Source organism: Lepisosteus platostomus, chromosome 8 (assembly GCF_059453375.1).
Source record: "Lepisosteus platostomus isolate fLepPlt1 chromosome 8, fLepPlt1.hap1, whole genome shotgun sequence".
NCBI lineage: Eukaryota > Metazoa > Chordata > Actinopteri > Semionotiformes > Lepisosteidae > Lepisosteus > Lepisosteus platostomus.
The window spans coordinates 15,259,826-15,286,466 of record NC_142618.1 but is presented as its reverse complement, the minus strand read 5'-3'; the positions used below and the strand labels follow the sequence as shown (position 1 = coordinate 15,286,466).

The 26,641-nt window shown below is 49.5% G+C and overlaps 24 non-coding genes across 24 annotated transcripts; 10 read left to right on the top strand and 14 right to left on the bottom strand.

Annotated features, from left to right (window-relative positions):
• Nucleotides 1-12,892: 12,892 nt before the first annotated feature.
• Nucleotides 12,893-12,964, top strand: trnaq-cug (transfer RNA glutamine (anticodon CUG)). Its single transcript has one exon. It is a non-coding gene; the product is annotated as a tRNA-Gln (tRNA).
• A 901-nt stretch (nt 12,965-13,865) lies between these two features.
• On the bottom strand, nt 13,866-13,938 carry trnat-ugu (transfer RNA threonine (anticodon UGU)). Its single transcript has one exon. It is a non-coding gene; the product is annotated as a tRNA-Thr (tRNA).
• A 173-nt stretch (nt 13,939-14,111) lies between these two features.
• On the top strand, nt 14,112-14,183 carry trnaq-uug (transfer RNA glutamine (anticodon UUG)). Its single transcript has one exon. It is a non-coding gene; the product is annotated as a tRNA-Gln (tRNA).
• Nucleotides 14,184-14,461: 278 nt separating this feature from the next.
• On the bottom strand, nt 14,462-14,533 carry trnae-cuc (transfer RNA glutamic acid (anticodon CUC)). The gene has a single exon. It is a non-coding gene; the product is annotated as a tRNA-Glu (tRNA).
• Nucleotides 14,534-15,598: 1,065 nt separating this feature from the next.
• trnat-ugu (transfer RNA threonine (anticodon UGU)) lies at nt 15,599-15,671 on the bottom strand. Its single transcript has one exon. It is a non-coding gene; the product is annotated as a tRNA-Thr (tRNA).
• A 202-nt stretch (nt 15,672-15,873) lies between these two features.
• Nucleotides 15,874-15,945, top strand: trnaq-cug (transfer RNA glutamine (anticodon CUG)). The gene has a single exon. It is a non-coding gene; the product is annotated as a tRNA-Gln (tRNA).
• Nucleotides 15,946-16,844: 899 nt separating this feature from the next.
• trnat-ugu (transfer RNA threonine (anticodon UGU)) lies at nt 16,845-16,917 on the bottom strand. Its single transcript has one exon. It is a non-coding gene; the product is annotated as a tRNA-Thr (tRNA).
• A 168-nt stretch (nt 16,918-17,085) lies between these two features.
• Nucleotides 17,086-17,157, top strand: trnaq-uug (transfer RNA glutamine (anticodon UUG)). The gene has a single exon. It is a non-coding gene; the product is annotated as a tRNA-Gln (tRNA).
• Nucleotides 17,158-17,435: 278 nt separating this feature from the next.
• trnae-cuc (transfer RNA glutamic acid (anticodon CUC)) lies at nt 17,436-17,507 on the bottom strand. The gene has a single exon. It is a non-coding gene; the product is annotated as a tRNA-Glu (tRNA).
• A 1,066-nt stretch (nt 17,508-18,573) lies between these two features.
• Nucleotides 18,574-18,646, bottom strand: trnat-ugu (transfer RNA threonine (anticodon UGU)). The gene has a single exon. It is a non-coding gene; the product is annotated as a tRNA-Thr (tRNA).
• Nucleotides 18,647-18,848: 202 nt separating this feature from the next.
• On the top strand, nt 18,849-18,920 carry trnaq-cug (transfer RNA glutamine (anticodon CUG)). The gene has a single exon. It is a non-coding gene; the product is annotated as a tRNA-Gln (tRNA).
• An 899-nt stretch (nt 18,921-19,819) lies between these two features.
• Nucleotides 19,820-19,892, bottom strand: trnat-ugu (transfer RNA threonine (anticodon UGU)). Its single transcript has one exon. It is a non-coding gene; the product is annotated as a tRNA-Thr (tRNA).
• Nucleotides 19,893-20,060: 168 nt separating this feature from the next.
• On the top strand, nt 20,061-20,132 carry trnaq-uug (transfer RNA glutamine (anticodon UUG)). Its single transcript has one exon. It is a non-coding gene; the product is annotated as a tRNA-Gln (tRNA).
• A 278-nt stretch (nt 20,133-20,410) lies between these two features.
• On the bottom strand, nt 20,411-20,482 carry trnae-cuc (transfer RNA glutamic acid (anticodon CUC)). The gene has a single exon. It is a non-coding gene; the product is annotated as a tRNA-Glu (tRNA).
• A 1,066-nt stretch (nt 20,483-21,548) lies between these two features.
• Nucleotides 21,549-21,621, bottom strand: trnat-ugu (transfer RNA threonine (anticodon UGU)). Its single transcript has one exon. It is a non-coding gene; the product is annotated as a tRNA-Thr (tRNA).
• A 202-nt stretch (nt 21,622-21,823) lies between these two features.
• Nucleotides 21,824-21,895, top strand: trnaq-cug (transfer RNA glutamine (anticodon CUG)). Its single transcript has one exon. It is a non-coding gene; the product is annotated as a tRNA-Gln (tRNA).
• Nucleotides 21,896-22,795: 900 nt separating this feature from the next.
• trnat-ugu (transfer RNA threonine (anticodon UGU)) lies at nt 22,796-22,868 on the bottom strand. The gene has a single exon. It is a non-coding gene; the product is annotated as a tRNA-Thr (tRNA).
• Nucleotides 22,869-23,041: 173 nt separating this feature from the next.
• On the top strand, nt 23,042-23,113 carry trnaq-uug (transfer RNA glutamine (anticodon UUG)). The gene has a single exon. It is a non-coding gene; the product is annotated as a tRNA-Gln (tRNA).
• Nucleotides 23,114-23,391: 278 nt separating this feature from the next.
• Nucleotides 23,392-23,463, bottom strand: trnae-cuc (transfer RNA glutamic acid (anticodon CUC)). Its single transcript has one exon. It is a non-coding gene; the product is annotated as a tRNA-Glu (tRNA).
• Nucleotides 23,464-24,528: 1,065 nt separating this feature from the next.
• Nucleotides 24,529-24,601, bottom strand: trnat-ugu (transfer RNA threonine (anticodon UGU)). The gene has a single exon. It is a non-coding gene; the product is annotated as a tRNA-Thr (tRNA).
• Nucleotides 24,602-24,803: 202 nt separating this feature from the next.
• On the top strand, nt 24,804-24,875 carry trnaq-cug (transfer RNA glutamine (anticodon CUG)). Its single transcript has one exon. It is a non-coding gene; the product is annotated as a tRNA-Gln (tRNA).
• Nucleotides 24,876-25,775: 900 nt separating this feature from the next.
• trnat-ugu (transfer RNA threonine (anticodon UGU)) lies at nt 25,776-25,848 on the bottom strand. Its single transcript has one exon. It is a non-coding gene; the product is annotated as a tRNA-Thr (tRNA).
• Nucleotides 25,849-26,021: 173 nt separating this feature from the next.
• trnaq-uug (transfer RNA glutamine (anticodon UUG)) lies at nt 26,022-26,093 on the top strand. The gene has a single exon. It is a non-coding gene; the product is annotated as a tRNA-Gln (tRNA).
• A 278-nt stretch (nt 26,094-26,371) lies between these two features.
• On the bottom strand, nt 26,372-26,443 carry trnae-cuc (transfer RNA glutamic acid (anticodon CUC)). The gene has a single exon. It is a non-coding gene; the product is annotated as a tRNA-Glu (tRNA).
• Nucleotides 26,444-26,641: the final 198 nt, after the last annotated feature.

The following is a 26,641-nucleotide window of genomic DNA, read 5'->3' as shown; positions in this document are numbered from 1 at the left end:
TCATGTTTCATTCCTGTCTTCTGGGTATTGGCCACTTTCACCCAGGCACTCATTGTTAGGGTTTTTTCTCTGTCTGTGGAGGATGTTCTTATAGAACTGTGTGTTTATATATTGCTGGGGGGTGTATGTTGCATTCTTCTTCAGTAGTCTCACTGCCTGGTTCAAACTCCCGGATGATGAGCTGATTGTCTGTCCCCACTCCCAGGAAGTAGTGGTAAAGTGGATCAATCCATCTTCTAACCACTTTATCCAATGCAAGGTAGCAACAGGGAATCCAATTCTAGCAAGCAACAGGTTCTAGGGAGGCTGCACCCTGGATGGTACGCCAGTCCACTACAGAGCACACAGGAACACGCGCATGCGCACACACGCCAGTTATCCCAAGAGAAAATTAACTTACCAGCATATCTGAGCACCTGGAGGAAACCCATGCAAACACGAGCAAAACAAACAAACTCAACGCCAGCAGTGCCAATACTGACCACAGCGCCATAGTCATCTGCCGCATCTTCATCTCCAGCCTTAACAGGGTCACTCGCACCTGTGTCAAAGAGAGGTCGCCCTGCTGCTGTAGGTTAAACGCTTTTCGATTAAAGACGGATCAAGACAGATGCGATATAAAAAAGAATCCAAACAAAACTGCTACAAACTTCACGAAAATGAAGTTTTCGACAATATCCTGTACAGTATTTTTATATTATTGCAATTGAATTTTATGGATATTGCGTACTGTACAGGACAGCTGTGGATGATATTCTTGTATTTTGTCTTCCCATTGAGGTCCAGCTACTGTAAATGCAGAAATGCATAAATGACTGCTGCGCAAAACGATATTGTACAACCACACCATGGCTTAAAGTGGAGCTCCACTTCAATATCTTAGCAATATAAATTAAGTAATGTCAGCGCATGCTTGCTTGTGCACATCTTGTAGTCTGCTTTATCTTGAGATATTTCATTGGATTTCATAATTAACTTCCACATTCGATTTATCCACGAGTCTTTGCCAGACGTCTTCTCTGGCTTTTGCAGAGGCTACAGTACAGTAGCTCCTGGCAAGTACAACAGACTTTATGCTCATAGTTGTCCATAAGGAGCTGTTCATGGTCACGGGATTAAGGCTTACAGTATGTTCTTTTAACTTGCTTTGGCCGGCGGGGGTGAAGACTCGATGCTCGACCCTCCTGCCTTTTGAAGCGCAGTGTGAATGCGCAGTTAGTCAGATAGTTTAAGCCTGTGGCTGTAACTGGGATAACTTCCATTGGGGTCTGCCTCCGTGAAAAAGACTTAACTTGAACTTGGTTCTATCTGCTTCACTTGAGAAAATGCTGAATTAGTTAAACCTGTGGAAAAGCCCCTATGTCTAATCCTTACTTATAAATCTATATACTGTATGTGGATCCCTTTAAAGAGCAGCTTGGAGGGGTGAGCCTTTGAGTCCGCTGCCCTGCCCCCCCAGTGAGTGGAAAACAATGTCTCTCTTCTCTTGACTCTTTCCTCAGCTGGTGGTCACTGAGTGAAACCTGCCAGACTGAAGCAGGAAGCTCTCCGAGCGTCCAGGATGTGGTCAGTCGCACTGTGTGCGAGAGAGACACCGCAGTTGTGTTTGTATCACACTGTTTGACTGTGATACTGTGAGCCTGAGAAGCAACAACATGGCTGGGCAGTTTGTTCCATACTCCCACAACCCTTTGTACTGTACAGAGACGCACTTCCAGTTCTCAGTGTTACATTAGGTTCCCTGTAGTTTGCACTCTGGTCCTCTGCTTCTCTAGGCCTCTAGGCCCTAAAGATTTAGGAAATTGGCTTCCTGAGACTGATCGTTATGGGCTGTTCTTGTAACAAAGAGTCAGTAGAAACACATGCATTCAAAAATATGACAAAAGATCAACTCCCATTCTGTCTTCTGGATATTTCACTCTTGTAGTAATAGATTCATTTCGTCAGGTCTCCTACAGACACAGATATATGTACAGTATATAGGAAGTGTAAAATTTATTATTTGTTAGAAAGTTAAGTGCAGTCAGCAATACCCCTTGTAAGTTTAAGACCTCTTATGTTCCTCTGTTGTGTCCCAGGTCCTTGGCTCTCTGTATCCCAGTCTGAGGAACAGCATCAGGTCAGACTCACTGCAGGAGACTCCTTCACCTTCCCTGATGCAATAACACAGTCAGGGAATTTAAGACAAAGACTCTTAGGCACTGTTATAACTGTCCAAAATAATGTCAGTGACACTGACTATGAAACAAGCTTCAGAGGGAGAGTATATATTTGACAGATCACCATCAGAAATCTAATTGTGCAGGACTTTGGGGAGTTTGAACTGGAGTCAACAAAACCAAATCGCTTTATCAATAACTTCATTCTCACAGTCTACAGTAAGTTCAAAAGAAGTTTGTCCATGATTACAATTACTTAGGACTGATTAAAACTTACGATGCGACAGATGTTGAGGGACTATTCTTAAAAAAAGACCAACAGACATCGTTTTCTTATATTTAGCTTCTTTAAGTTGGACAGAACTATTTTAACACTTTTCTATAAGCCATTTATAGAAAGTGTCTTAACATACTGTCTCCCTTTTTGGTTTGATAACATCAGTACCATTAATTGTAAGAGGCTGGGAAAATTAGCGAAGATAAGCAGCAAAATCACTGGGGCAAATCAACATAAATATCCTCTACAAACAGAGGGTAATGAAGAAGGCCAAGAGCACTGAGGAGTGTGTCTCACCCCTCCACTGTGAATTCCCACTCCTCCTCTCGGGACACACCTGTCCCAATGCATAGCAGAAACAAACCCAGGAAATCTCTCATCCCCTCTGCAGTCTCTCTCACACAATGTAAAATTACTCTAATCTCCCGGAGCACTCTCGTCCTGAACTCTTTGGTGGTGATGTTCTGTTTTGTATGGCTGTGTTGGAAAATTTCCCTTTGGGGAAAATCAAGACAAACTCTGCTGGGTAAACATTGTCAGTGCCTTTGAAATTTTAAATACAATAGGTAGATTCAATGAATTCAACTGTGGTGGAACTCAAACCCACAAACTATGAATGACTTAGCTCTCTCATTGTCTATAAGTACAAAACACTATCCATTGTGCCAAGGGAACTTAACAAACATGAGACAATAGTCTACTCAATTTAATAATACGATAATCTCTATAATAAGATCTTTATATTTTCAGGGTGGCATCGGAGTTTTAATTTGAATTCCCAGTGTTCAGGTCCTGTCTGGGCCTGTGTGTTTGTTTATTTTCAACTCTTCTCAATCTTGAGGACACATGCTTAATGCCCAAAAAATGACTTTAAAAGGTCATTCAGAGAATATAACTGTAGTTCTTTTAGAAAAAATGAAAGAAATAGTTGCAGCTTTGAAAACTCTCTCGTGGCAGGAAGACAGTGTTTCGCACTCACAGAAGTCAGAAGGTGATGCGGCCCTCTGACTGCAGTTTAGAACTAACTCAGCATCACAGCAGGGAGCTAGCGAGTACATCCTGGAATTACATACTGTACGGTGTGTGTCCAGCTGTCGGTTTTGAAGCGGTCTCTTTTTTTTTCCTTGTCAGCTGTTCTTTTTCTGAAACAGATCTGTAACAATTCTGGCCACTGGGGATGCATTGAGAATCCGTCTTCATTGAAGAAAATAACGATAATACTTCAGTGTATTTACACAGTGCACTGCAGGATTGCACTGTCCATCCACTACAGAGGTGCAGCCAACTCAGGTCTCCTGGACTCCCGTCTCCAGGGACTTCCACTTTCTCACCGAATACTGCACATCGAATCACACACTTTATACACCACCTAATGGTCAAGCCACACTCATCGATCTTTCACATAGGAACACCCCCATTGCTTTCTGATCCTGAACTGATCGGGTGATCAGTAGTAGTGGGCAAAAGTATTAAAGTATAAAATGCCCAGCACAAACATCATCCATCATCTAGGAGCAGTGGCCCAGTTGTGTCTCAACTCTGTCAAAGCCCTTTCACCTTTAACCTTTGTTACGTTCTGTTTGTTTTGACTCCCCTCCTGTGCAGGGGTCTATTTTTGGAGGTGGGTGGGTCCCTAAATTGGGTCTCTCTCTGGATGGATTGAGGAGAGTGGTCCGGTTTTAAATGCTGGCACGAGACGTCTGGAGAGGGTGTGTGGAAGAGGGGGTTAGAAGCAGAAACAGTGAAAACACGAGACTTACTGGATTTGTTTTCTTGGCTGTGGTGTTTTCTTTTAGTTTTCCGTTATAGCTTAATTTAGATAAAGTAGACAGATATATTGCAGAAGACTTTGCTTTTGCTTTGTCACCCCCTTTCTCGGGAGACAGGTTTAGAGGGTATTGGGTTGTAGTAAAGTGTAATGTTTTTTGTTCGTGCATTTCGTTCCGTTAAACCCTGTCTCATATGTTAGTCCCCAGTCGCCCCTAGACTGAGCCATAACGGGGATGTAACACCCAGATAAACAGTCCCAGAATGCTCCAGGAGAGTCAACTGTTTCCTGAGTCAATGTGCAACTAACGTGTTAATCTATTCAATATGTCTATACTGTAAACTGTAAGAAACTCTTTTTCTATTGCAGTGCAGTTTTAATATATTGTAATAGTAATTCAGGCTCAACAGTCACACTGTCTTGTTAATGTTCTGTGTGTATTAATCTCTCTCTCTGTAACAGATAATAAAAACAGCTCTAACAGTGACCAGTCCAGACACTATGCTGTTCCTGGGGTCTGCTCTGTGGGTGGTCCTGGCTGTGACTGGGGCAGTGGCTTATCTGAGAGCACAGAAAAACAACTAGAATAAAGGCAGGTATCTCTATGTCTAGCAGGGACACTCACATGCGTCACCTTCTTTCACTACAGCCATCGCAGGTGACCCTACCTATTGAGACGCTTTCAGGAAAATCCAGAGTGTAATAGTCATTATTTGCTGTTATACATTTTTTGAGGCAATAACTGCATGTCTTTCATCCACTGAGCTTAAGCAGCTTAGCACGATCACTGGAGAGGTTTTCTGCAGCCTCTTAGCTCTCACCTGTTCTTGAGCTGTGCTGACCTGTTTGTTTTCCAGCATGTAATGCAACTCGAGATTGACCTGGCCAGTCTAAGACTGTCCGCTGTACTCTGATGACCTCCTGGGCTGCACTGCCCACATGAGCAGGGAAGATATGTTTGTAAAGATCAGATCCATTCTGCTGCTGCCATCATCAGTCACATCATCCACACAGCTGATTTCACCAGAGACTGAGGATTTTGAATACTGGTATAAGGTCCTCTCCTAGTCTTCTGTTTTCAAGATGTGTCAATATGAACACCAGAGTCTTTTTCACATCTCACTTCTTATAGCTCCACCCTTTTGTATTTATAATTGATCTATTAACTTCATGCAAAAACCTGTATTTGCCCACATTACACCTCATCTGCCGGGTGTTTGCCCAGTCTTGAATTTTATCTGCATCTTTCTTTCATTTGCTGCTCCTGCAATGTTTGCCAATAAGGGTTTGATGTATTCTGCTCCGAAGCTGGTTTACAGACACTAGGCAAATTCAAGAGATGATAAATTAATGAAACATGTGAAATTACTGCATTTGAACCCACCACTGAACATTCAGAGGGTTGTGACTTGTCATGTCACGCTGTATATCAGCAGATTTTCCCCTCTTCCTGTGTGAAATAATTAAGCGCTTGCGTGATTGAGGACCACACACTCTCTGCCTGTACTACAGATAATTACAGAGCATCTTCTGGTGTGCAGTTATACTGTAGTTACAGGAGAGTCAAATCAGCCCACTGAACAGGCCAGGACAGGGCAGGCGCTATGGCGGGGGTGCAATGGGTGCAGCTGCACCCGGGCACAGATCTATGGGGGGCCCGTTACTGACCTCATTAAAATGACAGCTCCCCCGCCACCGAGAAAAGACCACCCGTAAAATAAACGAACAAGAGTTCGTATGTCAGGGGCGGGGAACGCTGTGCATTATCCAATAGCAATATGAGTCTGGCGTATTTTAAAAGAAAACACAATGCTCTATTTGAAAACACGGCTGTACGGACGATTCGCGATTGGTCACTAGCGCGTTTATTCCACAAGATGTCGAATTGGATAACGCGACCTGATCCCCTGCAGGACTGGGCAACAGACCAGCTTACATTTAGCTAAACCATGTTCGTTAGTGTGCAACATGAAAGCGATCGAGAAAATGTAAGTCGGGTAGCCAGAAACGCAAAGAACAGAAAAAGTTCACTTTAAACTTTTCCTGATTGCTTACTGGACACTGTCATCAGTAAGACAGGAGAACGTTTTTCTTTCTTGAGCGAATTCAGCCGTCTTTTTGGCATTTTGACAAAAAAATACCGGAGATAATTCAACTGAAACCTGCAACGAACTAGCCTTGTTTTTAGGAGACATTCATGGCGGAGATCTGGCAACTGAACTAAAGTTTGTCTCAGCTGCTCCCCAGTGAAGTCAACTCTCCGTCTGAAGCACTGCAGTATTTGGACAAAGAAAGATATGAAATCTGCGTTTCCGAACACAGCGATAGCATGTCTATAGAGAACAGCACCGCAGGGCCGGTGGATTTCAGGGATGTCATCGCTAACCTTGCTCCGACTAAAGCGCGAAGAGTCAAGTTGAAAACTTTTAAAAGAACTAGTTACTAAATATTAGTTCAGTATGTTAGCCCGTTGGCCTTTGAATTCTGCTCTTGCTCCGTGTGCACTGGCGGAGGGAGAAGGAAGCCGGGGGTCTTGAATTGCACCAGGGCCGGTACAACCCATACTTGGGTCCGGGTACACATTACCATGAGTTCACATTCCAGTCTGATCTCACCTGTATGTCTGTATCACTACCAGGAAGATTTACTCGGTCTCTGTTCCACGGGGATCAACGAATCTACCAGAACAGAGGTCGTTTACGCTTCAGCTTGCATTCAACAGGAATAACGACACTCCAGATGTATTTGGGAAAGTTTCGTGAGAGCTGGCCAGGGGGAGGTCGGGCTTTCCCCGCCTGAGGGAGGGTCCGCCCCCTGGCTGAGGGAGGAGAAACTCGGGACCCCCCTGCAGAGAGAGGAGTGACCAAGGTGCGCCGCGCAGGTGGAGCAGAGGTAGAGGACTGACGCAGATTAGCTACGACAGCCGACAGCAAAGAACATGGCTGCCGCCGTCACTCCAGAAGTTTTGTTAAGACCTTTACAGAGCTGCTGGGCGATTAAATCATTTACCTGCTGCCCTTAGACTTCTGAGCGCCCCAACCCTCCTCCCCCCCATCCTCGTACTGCTGGAGAAAGATCTCTCCAGCTCCTGACTCGTATCCCGGACCATTCGCCATTCCCAGACTGCGCTCCAGTGAGGGAACTCTGCTCACAGCCCTGCAGGTGGACAAAGGGGGTGGAGCTGGGATTTCTTTGTGAATTGTATAGTTGATTCTCTGGTTAGTTCTGATCGTTTCCTCAATCTTACATGTATAACTTCGTGGTCTGTCATTACTTGGTTCAGTCTCTCACCTCGTGTGGATTGGCAGAACATTAGTAATTCTCCATTTCCAAGGCACGAGCTTGAAGAATCATCAAGTGTTTCTGAATAACATCTGTTTCCTTGGGTACAATTGGTAGGATATTGTAGGTCCCTGGGGAATTAATCTTCAATTACTTCAAAACACCTCCTTCTCTCCGATAATGCAGTTTAATTCTTCTCTTCTTCTGTCTGAAGCAGAGAGCTTTTTGTTCTAAAATATTCATTTAGCCAGTTACAGTTACCCCAAAATTTCCCATTTTAATACTAAAGAAAATACGTATTTACCTTCATCTCCATTGGGATCGTTTTCTCTCCTGGGTGTTCTTGGTAGGATGGAATAAGCTGGAAGTTGGATCCTGCAGAAGAGACAGAATCATATTTATCCTCTATGAATACATAGCAAGCCTTAATTAAATAATTTTCCTAACTAAATTTCATTAATCTTTAAATCATGACAGAATATTGTATCAATATTGTTATCAATATATATTTAGAAATTAATCAAATTAATCAATTTCAATAATTTAGGTTTCTTGATTAATAATTAATTGATGATGAAAACTTGTAGAGGGCCTTTCTTCATTTTGTAGTGGCTACTACTGCTAATGGTCTCTTCTTATTCATAACCTTTCTTTTGTTCATATTTTCAACATCTGTTTTACACCTTCGAGATCTAAGCCTCTCTTCTCAGCTCTGGCAAGAAAGGCGGATCCATCAGAGGATACTTGGAGCGCCTGAAAATTGAAGTTTTACATTGAGAACTGAAACAACAGTGACACCTAGTGGTGTGCCACTGCATGCAGGGGTTTATTTTGAAGATCACCAGTATATTTAAATGACCTGCATGAAATTGAACACTCAATAAGCTTCAGTACACACACAGGTTAGAAACAGCCCAGTCTTTCAGGAAGAGACAAAGTACTGCAGAAGGAATGTACCAGAAGTTGTCTCTTTTAGAATTACAGCAATACATTTTTCTGTTGTCAGCTACATATGTGCACACAGCACTAGGGTTAGGGATAGTTTAGAACTGTACTAAAGTAGAGCTTCTGTTTTCAAGGAATTCTATTGAGGTGCAAAAATCTATTAACTCCATAAGAGCTTTCAAATTAAAGGGTTTAAAAGGGGGGTATATTACCCTTAACCCACCTGGTGCTGCAATTTCTCTCTCCTTCTCCGGATCTGTGTGAAGTGGGGATGCAATTTAATTCCAGTTTGTAATCAGTGGGGGTTACAGCAAAAACAATCACCCACAATTTTCCTCTCTGCTGCCCTGATCTGTGAGCAGTGGGGCTGCTGTGTGTCACTTCACTGGGTGAAGTCTAGTACCCCAGATCACCCACCATTCTCCTGGTGCTGTAGTCTCCATCTCCTGCTGTGATCTGTGTGCAGTGGGGCTGCTGTTTGTCTCCCAGGAGGGGCTGCACCTCACTGACAGGTACAGGTTTTGCCATCCCCTGCTGCTGCACCTGTACCCAGGATCCCAAAGAGTGTCTGCTGACTGTCCAGGTCTCTTCAAAGCAGCAGCACCCAAAAAGCTGGAAGAAGCTGCCAAACTGGTCCCATTAAGCCAGTAAGGAGCGGGTGCAGAAAGGCGCTGAGTGTTACCCAGGTGGGGCTGCACTTCACTGGGGAGAGTGGAGCCTCTCCTGTATGTGATTGTCTTTGGGGTCCTTTGGGTTGGAAGGAGCTTCACAGATGCAAGAACATATTGTTATTTTAAAAAGTTTAAGATCTACTGGAGTTTTAATAGCTGTCAGTAGTCTCACTGATACTTCTTGACTAATGGAGAAAACTTATCCCAGTGTCTTCATTAACAACACACAAATGTACCCGTAGAGACTGTCGGTATTAGACAGACTTTGTCTTTTAAAGTCAGGTACAGCTGTCGGCCCCATTGCGGGATAATCACATAATTCGGATAACAATACAGGAATATTAAGGGGCAGAGCGGTGGCTCAGGATCTGCGCCTGTGGCTGGAAGGTTACCAGATCAAATCCTGCAGCTGGCAGACGAATCCTACTCCGGTGGGCCCCTGAGCAAGGCCCTTCACCCCAACTGCTCCAGGGGTGCTGTACAATGGCTGACCCTGCGCTCTGACCAGCAGGCTCTCTCCCTGTCTGTGTGTCTGTGTGCCTCATGGAGAGCAGGCTGGGGTATGCAAAGAGATCATTCCTAATGCAAGACATTGTAAAGGGTTAATAAAATGATGTAATTATTATTATTATTATTATTAACGCCTGTCAAAGGAGACTGAGCTGTTCTCTGTGTTACGGCCAGGGTCTGGGGTCTCTGTCAGGTCTTGTAGCAGACCCTCTGCGATGAGGTAAGAGCTGGAGGAAGCAGGGGTGGGTGGGTGAAAGGGAACACAGAGGGGTTTAATAGTGCACAGAATAACAGTGACAGTCCATGAGACAGTGAGCGGGGAAGACAAAGAACGGCATCCAAATCTGAGCAGGTCCAGAGGCAGGTTAGGGCACAGTGTGGGAGTCCATCAGCAAGAAATCCATCCTGGGACACGACAAGGTTACAATCCCCGGCAAGGGGGAAAACACGAACAGACAAAACATGGAGGTCCAAGGGTGACGGGGCGAGGTCCTCCAGACCGCGGGCTCAGGAAACGGGGGGTGTCGGGGATGAGGCCTGTGCCCTCAGGAGACGGACGTAGGGTTTCCTGGTGCCAGGGGGGCCTCGCCACATCTGTACCCTAATGTTGAGCCCCGGGGGCTGGAGGAGCTGGTCTTTAAATAGCAGTACACATAACAGGGTACACCTGGGGAACACAGCAACAATCACAGGACTGATGACAGGAGTAGTGGAGCGCCCTCTAGGGGAGGAATGTCATCTGTGAGACTCTGAGGCTGGATTCTAGCAGTTTGATAAACAGTACAAGGATTAACATGTATAAACTCAACAAAAAATGTCTTTCTTCGATTTACTCTAGTTGGCTGAGTGACACCCCCAGCAGTATTCAGTGCAATATAATCAATCATTTATTCAGGCGCAAAAGGAAAACACAAAAGGGGACATCTCAGATGAAACTACAGCGAAGAAGAGAAACTGACCAACTAACAGAAACGGAAATCCCAGCCATTCAAATGCACGATGAAAGTTATGCCTAGATTGGGACACAAGTGTACCAGTTGTTTGTTGGTATCAGAGTTTGCTTGATATTGGAGTGCTGAGCCAAGTCAGGAAACAAATACAGATTAATTCCAAGAAGAATAGAGAGGAGGGTTGAAGCAGGAATATTAAAACCGCGAAGGAGAGAGCAGAGGGTAGCAGGGATATTGACCAGTGAGGGAGAGAGGAGTAGCCAGGATATAAAATGGAAAATGGTAGCAGGGACATAAAGCACATGAGGACAGAGCAGGTGAGAAAGTTCCTTTTTACTGACCAAACCATCTTAGTTTGGAATGTGATCTTTTTAATCTTTTCTCTGTGTTTTTAATAATTAACAACATCTTACAATCCAGACATTTTCTAACTGCTTTATCCTATTAATTCAGGGAGGACACACTGTACTTCTCCTGAGTGCAGTTTTAAGTGGGACACAAGGGTTTACAGCGCTGCTCTTACAAACAGCGTAAACAAAACCTGGTAGATACACAATATATTGTACCAATCAACCTTGGTAATGATTGCCGAAGTTTGAGTTACAGAAAAATAAAACATATGTGAAGTGAGTCGGATACAATTATTTTATATAAAGGCTCTGGAAATGGACAGGACCGTGCTGGGGACATTAAAGGATAATATGTACTGAGACGAGCTGCAAAATGTTTAGTAAACAATAAGCAAATACATAAAATAAGTCTTTCCTCCTTGGTGAAACATCTCCTTTCCCTAAGTAGCCAGTATTAATTCCAGTTTAAAAACGAGCGCACTGCCTTTGCTAACCGAAACAGCAGCAGGAAAACAGTTTCCAAACAAGTATGAAACCTTCAAGTACAGCACTTCCTGCTTTCACGAATAACCAAATAGTAGTAGGTAATTTTTCCCCACGAGTTAATTTGATCCCAAATTCCGTTCACGAACAAACCTACAGTAGTTCTTGAACGGATGACATTCCAATTCCAAGAAGCACAATCAGCCATTTTCTCACTTTTCTGTGTCAAAGTTTAACTGCACCTGAATGCTATAGTATTGTATATACATACATAATGCATATACAATATACATACGAACACAGGACTGGGCCCGCCCACTCGAGAGAGCGGCTCGATTGAGTCTTAAAGGTGCAGGACACAATTAAAGGACAGTTTGAACACATGCAGGGGTTTTATTTATACATTTCTAATCAGCTTTTAATACCACCCAACCACACTTGTTAGTAGGGGTATTTCAATTTTTTGATTGAGAACTTAATTTTGTAGCTTGCGTTTTAAATGTAGGTGGAACAGTGAAGCAGTGCTGCCTTGCAGCAGTGAGGCCCTGGGTTCAAGTCTTGGGGTGCTGTCGGTGTGGAGCTTGAATGTTCTTACACCGTTCGAGTGGGTTTCTTCTGGGTGATCTCAGAGTTCAAAGACGTCCTGGTAGGTTAATTGGCTTCTGGGAAAATTGGCCCTGCTGTGAGTGTGTCTGTATCTATGTGTGCCCTCTGTCCCATCTAGGGTGTACCCTGCCTTGTGCCTGTTGCTTGCTGGCATGGCATAGACTCCAGCTCCCCCATAAAGTGGGTAGGAAATGGATGGAAATATAGACAAAACAACTTGTTAGAACTTTTAAAGTACTTGTGTAAAAGAACAGGCACTGAACCTATATTATTGTTAACATTTAATTAACCACACATTCTTTGCTCTTGGCCTTCTGCAGATTCTGAACTGGCCAGATGGGCCGAGTGTTGCCTCATCTATACTTGTTTCTATGTTGCCTTGTCACTTCCTGATGTCACCCTCTGAGCCTGTCTCACGCAAACAGACATGCTATCCTGAGGACACAATGTCTCTCTCTGCTAAAACCTGCTGGCTCCTTCTCTGCCTGACTCTGCTGCTTCGCCCTCAAGGTAGGATACAGGTTTAAATAAACCAATTGGTCATTTCTCTGTAAATGTAGTTATTTTTTAAACGATCGTGATGGTTTTAGGTAAAGGGGCATTAACAGTTATTTGGGCCTCAAAATTAAGGAAGTGAGACAAATATAAAATTTCACACAAATTTACAGTCCGCCTTACGTTTAGTTAAACTGTGTAGCAAAGGTTCTCTTTCTAAAAAGCCACATAGTACCGAGTCAAGCAGCTGGCAACATGAGGGAGACACGGTGCCCGGCTCAGCTACACAGCGGAGAGAGCAGAGAAAGGACGCCACGGCGAAGATGAAGTCTTGCACAGGCCCATGGAAGACACCAAGATCACCGAGGGAATCGACAGTCGCCCCGGCTCTTGTGTGGTTCCATGGTGTAATGGTTAGCACTCTAGACTCTGAATCCAGCGATCTGAGTTCAAATCTCGGTGGAACCTTTTGTGGGTGACATTGGAATTGGTGTCTGGAATGCGAAACGGGAATTACCGCTGAAACAAACGGGGTGGGGGAAAAAAAGCCACGCTTCCCTGACCAGGAACCGAACCTGGGCCGCAGCAGTGAGAGCGCCGAATCCTAACCACTAGACCACCAGGGACACAGGGAAAGGCCCTCTCCCATCTGTGGCGTGCCCGCAGCGCGACCGACGTCGGCTCTGAAAGCGGGGCCAAGCTCGGCAATCTTTAATTGAGACAGAGACTCGTCCACCAGCGATTCTTAAAACTGCAGTAACCCGTTGAAGACACGACCCCGCCTGCCGTCGTCACTTAGATCTAACCCGCAAAAGAATCACTGCTACAACGGCTTCCGCGACACAATGGTCAGCCACCTGGGGGAGGAACTGTGTTGTGAAAAACTGGAAAGACACAACAGGGAAACCCACGAGGTTCAGTGTCATACAGACTAGTTTCGCTTGACAGAAAATGAAATCACAAGTAGCCAGTGTGTCTGTAAAGGCTCTCCAGGAAAATCTCTCTCACGCTTCTGCTGAACTGCTGCTTCATCTACGCAGGGGCCCCCGCCTTCTTAATCAAGGAGTCCAATGGCAGCATTTGTCGCAAGTGCTCGTCACTTCCCACACAGTCGGGGAAGAGCCCGGGACTTGATGAGGACAACGACAGCCTGCTTGGCATTGTTTTCCTCGCCACCTATCAATTATCACAGCAGGGTATGACGTCCCCGGGGCGTGGGGTGTGAGTGAGGGACAGGAAGCAGGCAAGAGACAGAGAAAGCCAAGAGCCACCACACCCTGTTGCTTGCCAGTATTCACACAATTAGGGCCCTCAGCTGATACCCCTTTACAAGCGGGAGACCCTGCTCCGCGTCCAGCCCGAGTGCAAAAGGCCCCAGCAAGATTTGAACTCGCGACCCCTGGTTTACAAGACCAGTGCTCTAACCCCTGAGCTATGGAGCCACAAGACTCCAGACCCTGACTCACGCACACACAAACGTACCGAGTCACGCAGCTGGCTACATGTGGGAGACACGGTGCCCGGCTCAGCTACACAATGGAGAAAGCAAAGAAAGGACGCCACGGCGAAGCTGAAGTCTTGCACAGGCCCATGGAAGTCGCCCCAGCTCTCGTGTGGTTCCATGGTGTAATGGTTAGCACTCTGGGCTTTGAATCCAGCGATCCGAGTTCAAGTCTCGGTGGAAGCTGTTGTGGGTGACATTGGAATCGGAACCTGTGTATGGAATCGTGGGCTGCTTTCCTTGCGTGCTCTGCTGTGGGCAAAGAAACCTGCTTTTACTCATCAGCCTTTCTAGGACCTGCAAGATATCACCCACTACTGCAGACGATTGAGTGTACAGCAGACATGCGTGTATTTTATGACAGAGGTTCCTGCGTCGTCAAAATACCCGGAACACCTCCTCCGAGTTCAACGTCTTGCACGGCTCTAAGGGTAACAAACGGGGTGTGGGAAAAAAGGCCACACTTCCCTGACCGGGAATCGAGCCCGGGCCGCGGCGGTGAGAGCGCCGAATCCTAACCACTAGACCACCAGGGACACGGGGAAAAGCCCTCTCCCGTCTGTGGCGTGCCCGCAGTGCGACCGACGTCGGCTCTGAAAGCGGGGCCAAGCTCGGCAATCTTGAATTGAGACAAAGACTCATCCACCAGCGATTTTAAAACTGCAGTAACCCGTTGAAGACACGACCCCGCCTGCCGTCGTCACTTAGATCTAACCCGCAAAAGAATCACTGCTACAACAGCTTCCGCGACACAATGGTCAGCCAACTGGGGGAGGAACTGTGTTGTGAAAAACTGGAAAGACACAACAGGGAAACCCACGAGGTTCAGTGTCATACAGACTAGTGTCGCTTGACAGACAAAACTTGCAGTACAAGATTTCTAAAGATTCTTCACAATCACAGGAGTTACAGCCATCACACATCGGTGGGTTAACACTCACACACACAAAGAAAACCACATCGCCCAGCACAAAGAAGAAAACAAGACTTACACCAAGTTGAGAGCACTTTGCCGCTGGGGGAACGGAATCACGACTGTCTTCGATATTGACGCCAGGCTTTCCCTACACAAGGCCAGAACCAGACCGTGAAAAGATGGCTCCGGGATGCCCGCGCTGCTCAGGTCGAGCCCGTTATGCCAAAGCAGCCTGTGGCGGGCAATGAAAACTCAAGCAGCCAGTGTGTCTGCTTCCTGGTCTGCAAAGGCTCTCCAGGAAAATCTCTCTTGCGCTTCTGCTGAACTGCTGCGTCATCTACACAGGGGCCCCCGCCTTCTTAATCAAGGAGTCCAATGGCAGCATTAGTCGCAAGTGCTCGTCAGTTCCCACACAGTCGGGGAGGAGCCCGGGACTTGATGAGGACAACGACAGCCAGCTTGGCATTGTTTTCCTCGGCACCTATCAATTATCACAGCAGGGTGTGACGTCCTCGGGGCGTGGGGTGTGAGTGAGGGACAGGAAGCAAGCAAGAGACAGAGGAAGTCAAGAGCCACCACACCCTGTTGCTTGCCAGTAATCACACAACTATGGCCCTCAGCTGATACCCCTTTACAAGTGGGAGACCCTGCTCCGAGTCCAGCCCGAGTGCAAAAGGAGGGCAAAAGGCCCCAGCGAGATTTGAACTCGCGACCCCTGGTTTACAAGACCAGTGCTCTAACCCCTGAGCTATGGAGCCACAAGGCTCCAGGTCCTGACTCACGCGCACACAAACGTACCGAGTCAAGCAGCTGGCAACATGAGGGAGACACGGTGCCCGGCTCAGCTACACAGCGGAGAGAGCAGAGAAAGGACGCCACGGCGAAGCTGAAGTCTTGCACAGGCCCATGGAAGACACCGAAGATCACCAAGGGAATCGACAGTCGCCCCGGCTCTCGTGTGGTTCCATGGTGTAATGGTTAGCACTCTGGACTCTGAATCCAGCGATCCGAGTTCAAATCTCGGTGGAACCTTTTGTGGGTGACATTGGAATTGGTGTCTGGAATGCGAAACGGGAATTCCCGCTGAAATAAACGGGGTGGGGGGAAAAAAGCCACGCTTCCCTGACCAGGACCGAACCTGGGCCGCAGCGGTGAGAGCGCCGAATCCTAACCACTAGACCACCAGGGACACAGGGAAAGGCCCTCTCCCATCTGTGGCGTGCCCGCAGCGCGACCGACGTCGGCTCTTAAAGCGGGGCCAAGCTCGGCAATCTTTAATTGAGACAGAGACTCATCCACCCGCGATTTTAAAACTGCAGTAACGCGTTGAAGACACGACCCCGCCTGCCGTCGTCACTTAGATCTAACCTGTAAAAGAATCACTGCTACAACAGCTTCCACGACGCAATGGTCAGCCACCTGGGGGAGGAACCGTGGTGTGAATGACTGGAAGGACACAACAGGGAAACCCACGAGGTTCAGTGTCATACAGACTAGTTTCGCTTGACAGAAAATGAAATCACAAGTAGCCAGTGTGTTTGTAAAGGCTCTCCAGGAAAATCTCTCTCACGCTTCTGCTGAACTGCTGCTTCATCTACGCAGGGGCCCCCGCCTTCTTAATCAAGGAGTCCAATGGCAGCATTTGTCGCAAGTGCTCGTCACTTCCCACACAGTCGGGGAAGAGCCCGGGACTTGATGAGGACAACGACAGCCAGCTTGGCATTGTTTTCCTCGGCACCTATCAATTATCACAGCAGGGTATGACGTCCCCGGGGCGTGGGGTGTGAGTGAGGGACAGGAAGCAGGCAAGAGACAGAGAAAGCCAAGAGCCACCACACCCTGTTGCTTGCCAGTATTCACACAATTACGGCCCTCAGCTGATACCCCTTTACAAGCGGGAGACCCTGCTCCGCGTCCAGCCCGAATGCAAAAGGCCCCAGCGAGATTTGAACTCGCGACCCCTGGTTTACAAGACCAGTGCTCTAACCCCTGAGCTATGGAGCCACAAGGCTCCAGACCCTGACTCACGCACACACAAACGTACCGAGTCAGCAGCTGGCTACATGTGGGAGACACGGTGCCCGGCTCAGCTACACAATGGAGAAAGCAAAGGACGCCACGGCGAAGCTGAAGTCTTGCACAGGCCCATGGAAGTCGCCCCAGCTCTCGTGTGGTTCCATGGTGTAATGGTTAGCACTCTGGGCTTTGAATCCAGCGATCCGAGTTCAAGTCTCGGTGGAACCTGTTGTGGGTGACATTGAAATCGGAACCTGTGTATGGAATCGTGGGCTGCTTTCCTTGCGTGCTCTGCTGTGGGCAAAGAAACCTGCTTTTACTCATCAGCCTTTCTAGGACCTGCAAGATATCACCCACTACTGCAGACGATTGAGTGTACAGCAGACATGCGTGTATTTTATGACAGAGGTTCCTGCGTCGTCAAAATACCCGGAACACCTCCTCCGAGTTCAACGTCTTGCACGGCTCTAAGGGTAACAAACGGGGTGTGGGAAAAAAGGCCACACTTCCCTGACCGGGAATCGAACCCGGGCCGCGGCGGTGAGAGCGCCGAATCCTAACCACTAGACCACCAGGGACACGGGGAAAAGCCCTCTCCCGTCTGTGGCGTGCCCGCAGTGCGACCGACGTCGGCTCTGAAAGCGGGGCCAAGCTCGGCAATCTTGAATTGAGACAGAGACTCGTCCACCAGCGATTCTTAAAACTGCAGTAACCCGTTGAAGACACGACCCCGCCTGCCGTCGTCACTTAGATCTAACCCGCAAAAGAATCACTGCTACAACAGCTTCCGCGACACAATGGTCAGCCAACTGGGGGAGGAACTGTGTTGTGAAAAACTGGAAAGACACAACAGGGAAACCCACGAGGTTCAGTGTCATACAGACTAGTGTCGCTTGACAGACAAAACTTGCAGTACAAGATTTCTAAAGATTCTTCACAATCACAGGAGTTACAGCCATCACACATCGGTGGGTTAACACTCACACACACAAAGAAAACCACATCGCCCAGCACAAAGAAGAAAACAAGACTTACACCAAGTTGAGAGCACTTTGCCGCTGGGGGAACGGAATCACGACTGTCTTCGATATTGACGCCAGGCTTTCCCTACACAAGGCCAGAACCAGACCGTGAAAAGATGGCTCCGGGATGCCCGCACTGCTCAGGTCGAGCCCGTTATGCCAAAGCAGCCTGTGGCGGGCAATGAAAACTCAAGCAGCCAGTGTGTCTGCTTCCTGGTCTGCAAAGGCTCTCCAGGAAAATCTCTCTTGCGCTTCTGCTGAACTGCTGCGTCATCTACACAGGGGCCCCCGCCTTCTTAATCAAGGAGTCCAATGGCAGCATTAGTCGCAAGTGCTCGTCAGTTCCCACACAGTCGGGGAGGAGCCCGGGACTTGATGAGGACAACGACAGCCAGCTTGGCATTGTTTTCCTCGGCACCTATCAATTATCACAGCAGGGTGTGACGTCCCCGGGGCGTGGGGTGTGAGTGAGGGACAGGAAGCAAGCAAGAGACAGAGGAAGTCAAGAGCCACCACACCCTGTTGCTTGCCAGTAATCACACAACTATGGCCCTCAGCTGATACCCCTTTACAAGTGGGAGACCCTGCTCCGAGTCCAGCCCGAGTGCAAAAGGAGGGCAAAAGGCCCCAGCGAGATTTGAACTCACGACCCCTGGTTTACAAGACCAGTGCTCTAATCCCTGAGCTATGGAACCACAAGGCTCCAGGTCCTGACTCACGCGCACACAAACGTACCGAGTCAAGCAGCTGGCAACATGAGGGAGACACGGTGCCCGGCTCAGCTACACAGCGGAGAGAGCAGAGAAAGGACGCCACGGCGAAGCTGAAGTCTTGCACAGGCCCATGGAAGACACCGAAGATCACCAAGGGAATCGACAGTCGCCCCGGCTCTCGTGTGGTTCCATGGTGTAATGGTTAGCACTCTGGACTCTGAATCCAGCGATCCGAGTTCAAATCTCGGTGGAACCTTTTGTGGGTGACATTGGAATTGGTGTCTGGAATGCGAAACGGGAATTCCCGCTGAAATAAACGGGGTGGGGGGAAAAAAGCCACGCTTCCCTGACCAGGACCGAACCTGGGCCGCAGCGGTGAGAGCGCCGAATCCTAACCACTAGACCACCAGGGACACAGGGAAAGGCCCTCTCCCATCTGTGGCGTGCCCGCAGCGCGACCGACGTCGGCTCTTAAAGCGGGGCCAAGCTCGGCAATCTTTAATTGAGACAGAGACTCATCCACCCGCGATTTTAAAACTGCAGTAACGCGTTGAAGACACGACCCCGCCTGCCGTCGTCACTTAGATCTAACCTGTAAAAGAATCACTGCTACAACAGCTTCCACGACGCAATGGTCAGCCACCTGGGGGAGGAACCGTGGTGTGAATGACTGGAAGGACACAACAGGGAAACCCACGAGGTTCAGTGTCATACAGACTAGTTTCGCTTGACAGAAAATGAAATCACAAGTAGCCAGTGTGTTTGTAAAGGCTCTCCAGGAAAATCTCTCTCACGCTTCTGCTGAACTGCTGCTTCATCTACGCAGGGGCCCCCGCCTTCTTAATCAAGGAGTCCAATGGCAGCATTTGTCGCAAGTGCTCGTCACTTCCCACACAGTCGGGGAAGAGCCCGGGACTTGATGAGGACAACGACAGCCAGCTTGGCATTGTTTTCCTCGGCACCTATCAATTATCACAGCAGGGTATGACGTCCCCGGGGCGTGGGGTGTGAGTGAGGGACAGGAAGCAGGCAAGAGACAGAGAAAGCCAAGAGCCACCACACCCTGTTGCTTGCCAGTATTCACACAATTACGGCCCTCAGCTGATACCCCTTTACAAGCGGGAGACCCTGCTCCGCGTCCAGCCCGAATGCAAAAGGCCCCAGCGAGATTTGAACTCGCGACACCTGGTTTACAAGACCAGTGCTCTAACCCCTGAGCTATGGAGCCACAAGGCTCCAGACCCTGACTCACGCACACACAAACGTACCGAGTCAGCAGCTGGCTACATGTGGGAGACACGGTGCCCGGCTCAGCTACACAATGGAGAAAGCAAAGGACGCCACGGCGAAGCTGAAGTCTTGCACAGGCCCATGGAAGTCGCCCCAGCTCTCGTGTGGTTCCATGGTGTAATGGTTAGCACTCTGGGCTTTGAATCCAGCGATCCGAGTTCAAGTCTCGGTGGAACCTGTTGTGGGTGACATTGAAATCGGAACCTGTGTATGGAATCGTGGGCTGCTTTCCTTGCGTGCTCTGCTGTGGGCAAAGAAACCTGCTTTTACTCATCAGCCTTTCTAGGACCTGCAAGATATCACCCACTACTGCAGACGATTGAGTGTACAGCAGACATGCGTGTATTTTATGACAGAGGTTCCTGCGTCGTCAAAATACCCGGAACACCTCCTCCGAGTTCAACGTCTTGCACGGCTCTAAGGGTAACAAACGGGGTGTGGGAAAAAAGGCCACACTTCCCTGACCGGGAATCGAACCCGGGCCGCGGCGGTGAGAGCGCCGAATCCTAACCACTAGACCACCAGGGACACGGGGAAAAGCCCTCTCCCGTCTGTGGCGTGCCCGCAGTGCGACCGACGTCGGCTCTGAAAGCGGGGCCAAGCTCGGCAATCTTGAATTGAGACAGAGACTCGTCCACCAGCGATTCTTAAAACTGCAGTAACCCGTTGAAGACACGACCCCGCCTGCCGTCGTCACTTAGATCTAACCCGCAAAAGAATCACTGCTACAACAGCTTCCGCGACACAATGGTCAGCCAACTGGGGGAGGAACTGTGTTGTGAAAAACTGGAAAGACACAACAGGGAAACCCACGAGGTTCAGTGTCATACAGACTAGTGTCGCTTGACAGACAAAACTTGCAGTACAAGATTTCTAAAGATTCTTCACAATCACAGGAGTTACAGCCATCACACATCGGTGGGTTAACACTCACACACACAAAGAAAACCACATCGCCCAGCACAAAGAAGAAAACAAGACTTACACCAAGTTGAGAGCACTTTGCCGCTGGGGGAACGGAATCACGACTGTCTTCGATATTGACGCCAGGCTTTCCCTACACAAGGCCAGAACCAGACCGTGAAAAGATGGCTCCGGGATGCCCGCACTGCTCAGGTCGAGCCCGTTATGCCAAAGCAGCCTGTGGCGGGCAATGAAAACTCAAGCAGCCAGTGTGTCTGCTTCCTGGTCTGCAAAGGCTCTCCAGGAAAATCTCTCTTGCGCTTCTGCTGAACTGCTGCGTCATCTACACAGGGGCCCCCGCCTTCTTAATCAAGGAGTCCAATGGCAGCATTAGTCGCAAGTGCTCGTCAGTTCCCACACAGTCGGGGAGGAGCCCGGGACTTGATGAGGACAACGACAGCCAGCTTGGCATTGTTTTCCTCGGCACCTATCAATTATCACAGCAGGGTGTGACGTCCCCGGGGCGTGGGGTGTGAGTGAGGGACAGGAAGCAAGCAAGAGACAGAGGAAGTCAAGAGCCACCACACCCTGTTGCTTGCCAGTAATCACACAACTATGGCCCTCAGCTGATACCCCTTTACAAGTGGGAGACCCTGCTCCGAGTCCAGCCCGAGTGCAAAAGGAGGGCAAAAGGCCCCAGCGAGATTTGAACTCACGACCCCTGGTTTACAAGACCAGTGCTCTAATCCCTGAGCTATGGAACCACAAGGCTCCAGGTCCTGACTCACGCGCACACAAACGTACCGAGTCAAGCAGCTGGCAACATGAGGGAGACACGGTGCCCGGCTCAGCTACACAGCGGAGAGAGCAGAGAAAGGACGCCACGGCGAAGCTGAAGTCTTGCACAGGCCCATGGAAGACACCGAAGATCACCAAGGGAATCGACAGTCGCCCCGGCTCTCGTGTGGTTCCATGGTGTAATGGTTAGCACTCTGGACTCTGAATCCAGCGATCCGAGTTCAAATCTCGGTGGAACCTTTTGTGGGTGACATTGGAATTGGTGTCTGGAATGCGAAACGGGAATTCCCGCTGAAATAAACGGGGTGGGGGGAAAAAAGCCACGCTTCCCTGACCAGGAACCAAACCTGGGCCGCAGCGGTGAGAGCGCCGAATCCTAACCGCTAGACCACCAGGGACACAGGGAAAGGCCCTCTCCCATCTGTGGCGTGCCCGCAGCGCGACCGACGTCGGCTCTTAAAGCGGGGCCAAGCTCGGCAATCTTTAATTGAGACAGAGACTCATCCACCCGCGATTTTAAAACTGCAGTAACACGTTGAAGACACGACCCCGCCTGCCGTCGTCACTTAGATCTAACCTGTAAAAGAATCACTGCTACAACAGCTTCCGCGACGCAATGGTCAGCCACCTGGGGGAGGAACCGTGGTGTGAATGACTGGAAGGACACAACAGGGAAACCCACGAGGTTCAGTGTCATACAGACTAGTTTCGCTTGACAGAAAATGAAATCACAAGTTGCCAGTGTGTCTGTAAAGGCACTCCAGGAAAATCTCTCTCACGCTTCTGCTGAACTGCTGCTTCATCTACGCAGGGGCCCCCGCCTTCTTAATCAAGGAGTCCAATGGCAGCATTTGTCGCAAGTGCTCGTCAGTTCCCACACAGTCGGGGAAGAGCCCGGGACTTGATGAGGACAACGACAGCCAGCTTGGCATTGTTTTCCTCGGCACCTATCAATTATCACAGCAGGGTATGACGTCCCCGGGGCGTGGGGTGTGAGTGAGGGACAGGAAGCAGGCAAGAGACAGAGAAAGCCAAGAGCCACCACACCCTGTTGCTTGCCAGTATTCACACAATTACGGCCCTCAGCTGATACCCCTTTACAAGCGGGAGACCCTGCTCCGCGTCCAGCCCGAGTGCAAAAGGCCCCAGCGAGATTTGAACTCGCGACCCCTGGTTTACAAGACCAGTGCTCTAACCCCTGAGTTATGGAGCCACAAGGCTCCAGACCCTGACTCACGCACACACAAACGTACCGAGTCACGCAGCTGGCTACATGTGGGAGACACGGTGCCCGGCTCAGCTACACAATGGAGAAAGCAAAGAAAGGACGCCACGGCGAAGCTGAAGTCTTGCACAGGCCCATGGAAGTCGCCCCAGCTCTCGTGTGGTTCCATGGTGTAATGGTTAGCACTCTGGGCTTTGAATCCAGCGATCCGAGTTCAAGTCTCGGTGGAACCTGTTGTGGGTGACATTGGAATCGGAACCTGTGTATGGAATCGTGGGCTGCTTTCCTTGCGTGCTCTGCTGTGGGCAAAGAAACCTGCTTTTACTCATCAGCCTTTCTAGGACCTGCAAGATATCACCCACTACTGCAGCCGATTGAGTGTACAGCAGACATGCGTGTATTTTATGACAGAGGTTCCTGCGTCGTCAAAATACCCGGAACACCTCCTCCGAGTTCAACGTCTTGCACGGCTCTAAGGGTAACAAACGGGGTGTGGGAAAAAAGGCCACACTTCCCTGACCGGGAATCGAACCCGGGCCGCGGCGGTGAGAGCGCCGAATCCTAACCACTAGACCACCAGGGACACGGGGAAAAGCCCTCTCCCGTCTGTGGCGTGCCCGCAGTGCGACCGACGTCGGCTCTGAAAGCGGGGCCAAGCTCGGCAATCTTGAATTGAGACAGAGACTCATCCACCAGCGATTTTAAAACTGCAGTAACCCGTTGAAGACACGACCCCGCCTGCCGTCGTCACTTAGATCTAACCCGCAAAAGAATCACTGCTACAACAGCTTCCGCGACACAATGGTCAGCCAACTGGGGGAGGAACTGTGTTGTGAAAAACTGGAAAGACACAACAGGGAAACCCACGAGGTTCAGTGTCATACAGACTAGTGTCGCTTGACAGACAAAACTTGCAGTACAAGATTTCTAAAGATTCTTCACAATCACAGGAGTTACAGCCATCACACATCGGTGGGTTAACACTCACACACACAAAGAAAACCACATCGCCCAGCACAAAGAAGAAAACAAGACTTACACCAAGTTGAGAGCACTTTGCCGCTGGGGGAACGGAATCACGACTGTCTTCGATATTGACGCCAGGCTTTCCCTACACAAGGCCAGAACCAGACCGTGAAAAGATGGCTCCGGGATGCCCGCACTGCTCAGGTCGAGCCCGTTATGCCAAAGCAGCCTGTGGCGGGCAATGAAAACTCAAGCAGCCAGTGTGTCTGCTTCCTGGTCTGCAAAGGCTCTCCAGGAAAATCTCTCTTGCGCTTCTGCTGAACTGCTGCGTCATCTACACAGGGGCCCCCGCCTTCTTAATCAAGGAGTCCAATGGCAGCATTAGTCGCAAGTGCTCGTCAGTTCCCACACAGTCGGGGAGGAGCCCGGGACTTGATGAGGACAACGACAGCCAGCTTGGCATTGTTTTCCTCGGCACCTATCAATTATCACAGCAGGGTGTGACGTCCCCGGGGCGTGGGGTGTGAGTGAGGGACAGGAAGCAAGCAAGAGACAGAGGAAGTCAAGAGCCACCACACCCTGTTGCTTGCCAGTAATCACACAACTATGGCCCTCAGCTGATACCCCTTTACAAGTGGGAGACCCTGCTCCGAGTCCAGCCCGAGTGCAAAAGGAGGGCAAAAGGCCCCAGCGAGATTTGAACTCACGACCCCTGGTTTACAAGACCAGTGCTCTAATCCCTGAGCTATGGAACCACAAGGCTCCAGGTCCTGACTCACGCGCACACAAACGTACCGAGTCAAGCAGCTGGCAACATGAGGGAGACACGGTGCCCGGCTCAGCTACACAGCGGAGAGAGCAGAGAAAGGACGCCACGGCGAAGCTGAAGTCTTGCACAGGCCCATGGAAGACACCGAAGATCACCAAGGGAATCGACAGTCGCCCCGGCTCTCGTGTGGTTCCATGGTGTAATGGTTAGCACTCTGGACTCTGAATCCAGCGATCCGAGTTCAAATCTCGGTGGAACCTTTTGTGGGTGACATTGGAATTGGTGTCTGGAATGCGAAACGGGAATTCCCGCTGAAATAAACGGGGTGGGGGGAAAAAAGCCACGCTTCCCTGACCAGGAACCAAACCTGGGCCGCAGCGGTGAGAGCGCCGAATCCTAACCGCTAGACCACCAGGGACACAGGGAAAGGCCCTCTCCCATCTGTGGCGTGCCCGCAGCGCGACCGACGTCGGCTCTTAAAGCGGGGCCAAGCTCGGCAATCTTTAATTGAGACAGAGACTCATCCACCCGCGATTTTAAAACTGCAGTAACACGTTGAAGACACGACCCCGCCTGCCGTCGTCACTTAGATCTAACCTGTAAAAGAATCACTGCTACAACAGCTTCCGCGACGCAATGGTCAGCCACCTGGGGGAGGAACCGTGGTGTGAATGACTGGAAGGACACAACAGGGAAACCCACGAGGTTCAGTGTCATACAGACTAGTTTCGCTTGACAGAAAATGAAATCACAAGTTGCCAGTGTGTCTGTAAAGGCACTCCAGGAAAATCTCTCTCACGCTTCTGCTGAACTGCTGCTTCATCTACGCAGGGGCCCCCGCCTTCTTAATCAAGGAGTCCAATGGCAGCATTTGTCGCAAGTGCTCGTCAGTTCCCACACAGTCGGGGAAGAGCCCGGGACTTGATGAGGACAACGACAGCCAGCTTGGCATTGTTTTCCTCGGCACCTATCAATTATCACAGCAGGGTATGACGTCCCCGGGGCGTGGGGTGTGAGTGAGGGACAGGAAGCAGGCAAGAGACAGAGAAAGCCAAGAGCCACCACACCCTGTTGCTTGCCAGTATTCACACAATTACGGCCCTCAGCTGATACCCCTTTACAAGCGGGAGACCCTGCTCCGCGTCCAGCCCGAGTGCAAAAGGCCCCAGCGAGATTTGAACTCGCGACCCCTGGTTTACAAGACCAGTGCTCTAACCCCTGAGTTATGGAGCCACAAGGCTCCAGACCCTGACTCACGCACACACAAACGTACCGAGTCACGCAGCTGGCTACATGTGGGAGACACGGTGCCCGGCTCAGCTACACAATGGAGAAAGCAAAGAAAGGACGCCACGGCGAAGCTGAAGTCTTGCACAGGCCCATGGAAGTCGCCCCAGCTCTCGTGTGGTTCCATGGTGTAATGGTTAGCACTCTGGGCTTTGAATCCAGCGATCCGAGTTCAAGTCTCGGTGGAACCTGTTGTGGGTGACATTGGAATCGGAACCTGTGTATGGAATCGTGGGCTGCTTTCCTTGCGTGCTCTGCTGTGGGCAAAGAAACCTGCTTTTACTCATCAGCCTTTCTAGGACCTGCAAGATATCACCCACTACTGCAGCCGATTGAGTGTACAGCAGACATGCGTGTATTTTATGACAGAGGTTCCTGCGTCGTCAAAATACCCGGAACACCTCCTCCGAGTTCAACGTCTTGCACGGCTCTAAGGGTAACAAACGGGGTGTGGGAAAAAAGGCCACACTTCCCTGACCGGGAATCGAACCCGGGCCGCGGCGGTGAGAGCGCCGAATCCTAACCACTAGACCACCAGGGACACGGGGAAAAGCCCTCTCCCGTCTGTGGCGTGCCCGCAGTGCGACCGACGTCGGCTCTGAAAGCGGGGCCAAGCTCGGCAATCTTGAATTGAGACAGAGACTCATCCACCAGCGATTTTAAAACTGCAGTAACCCGTTGAAGACACGACCCCGCCTGCCGTCGTCACTTAGATCTAACCCGCAAAAGAATCACTGCT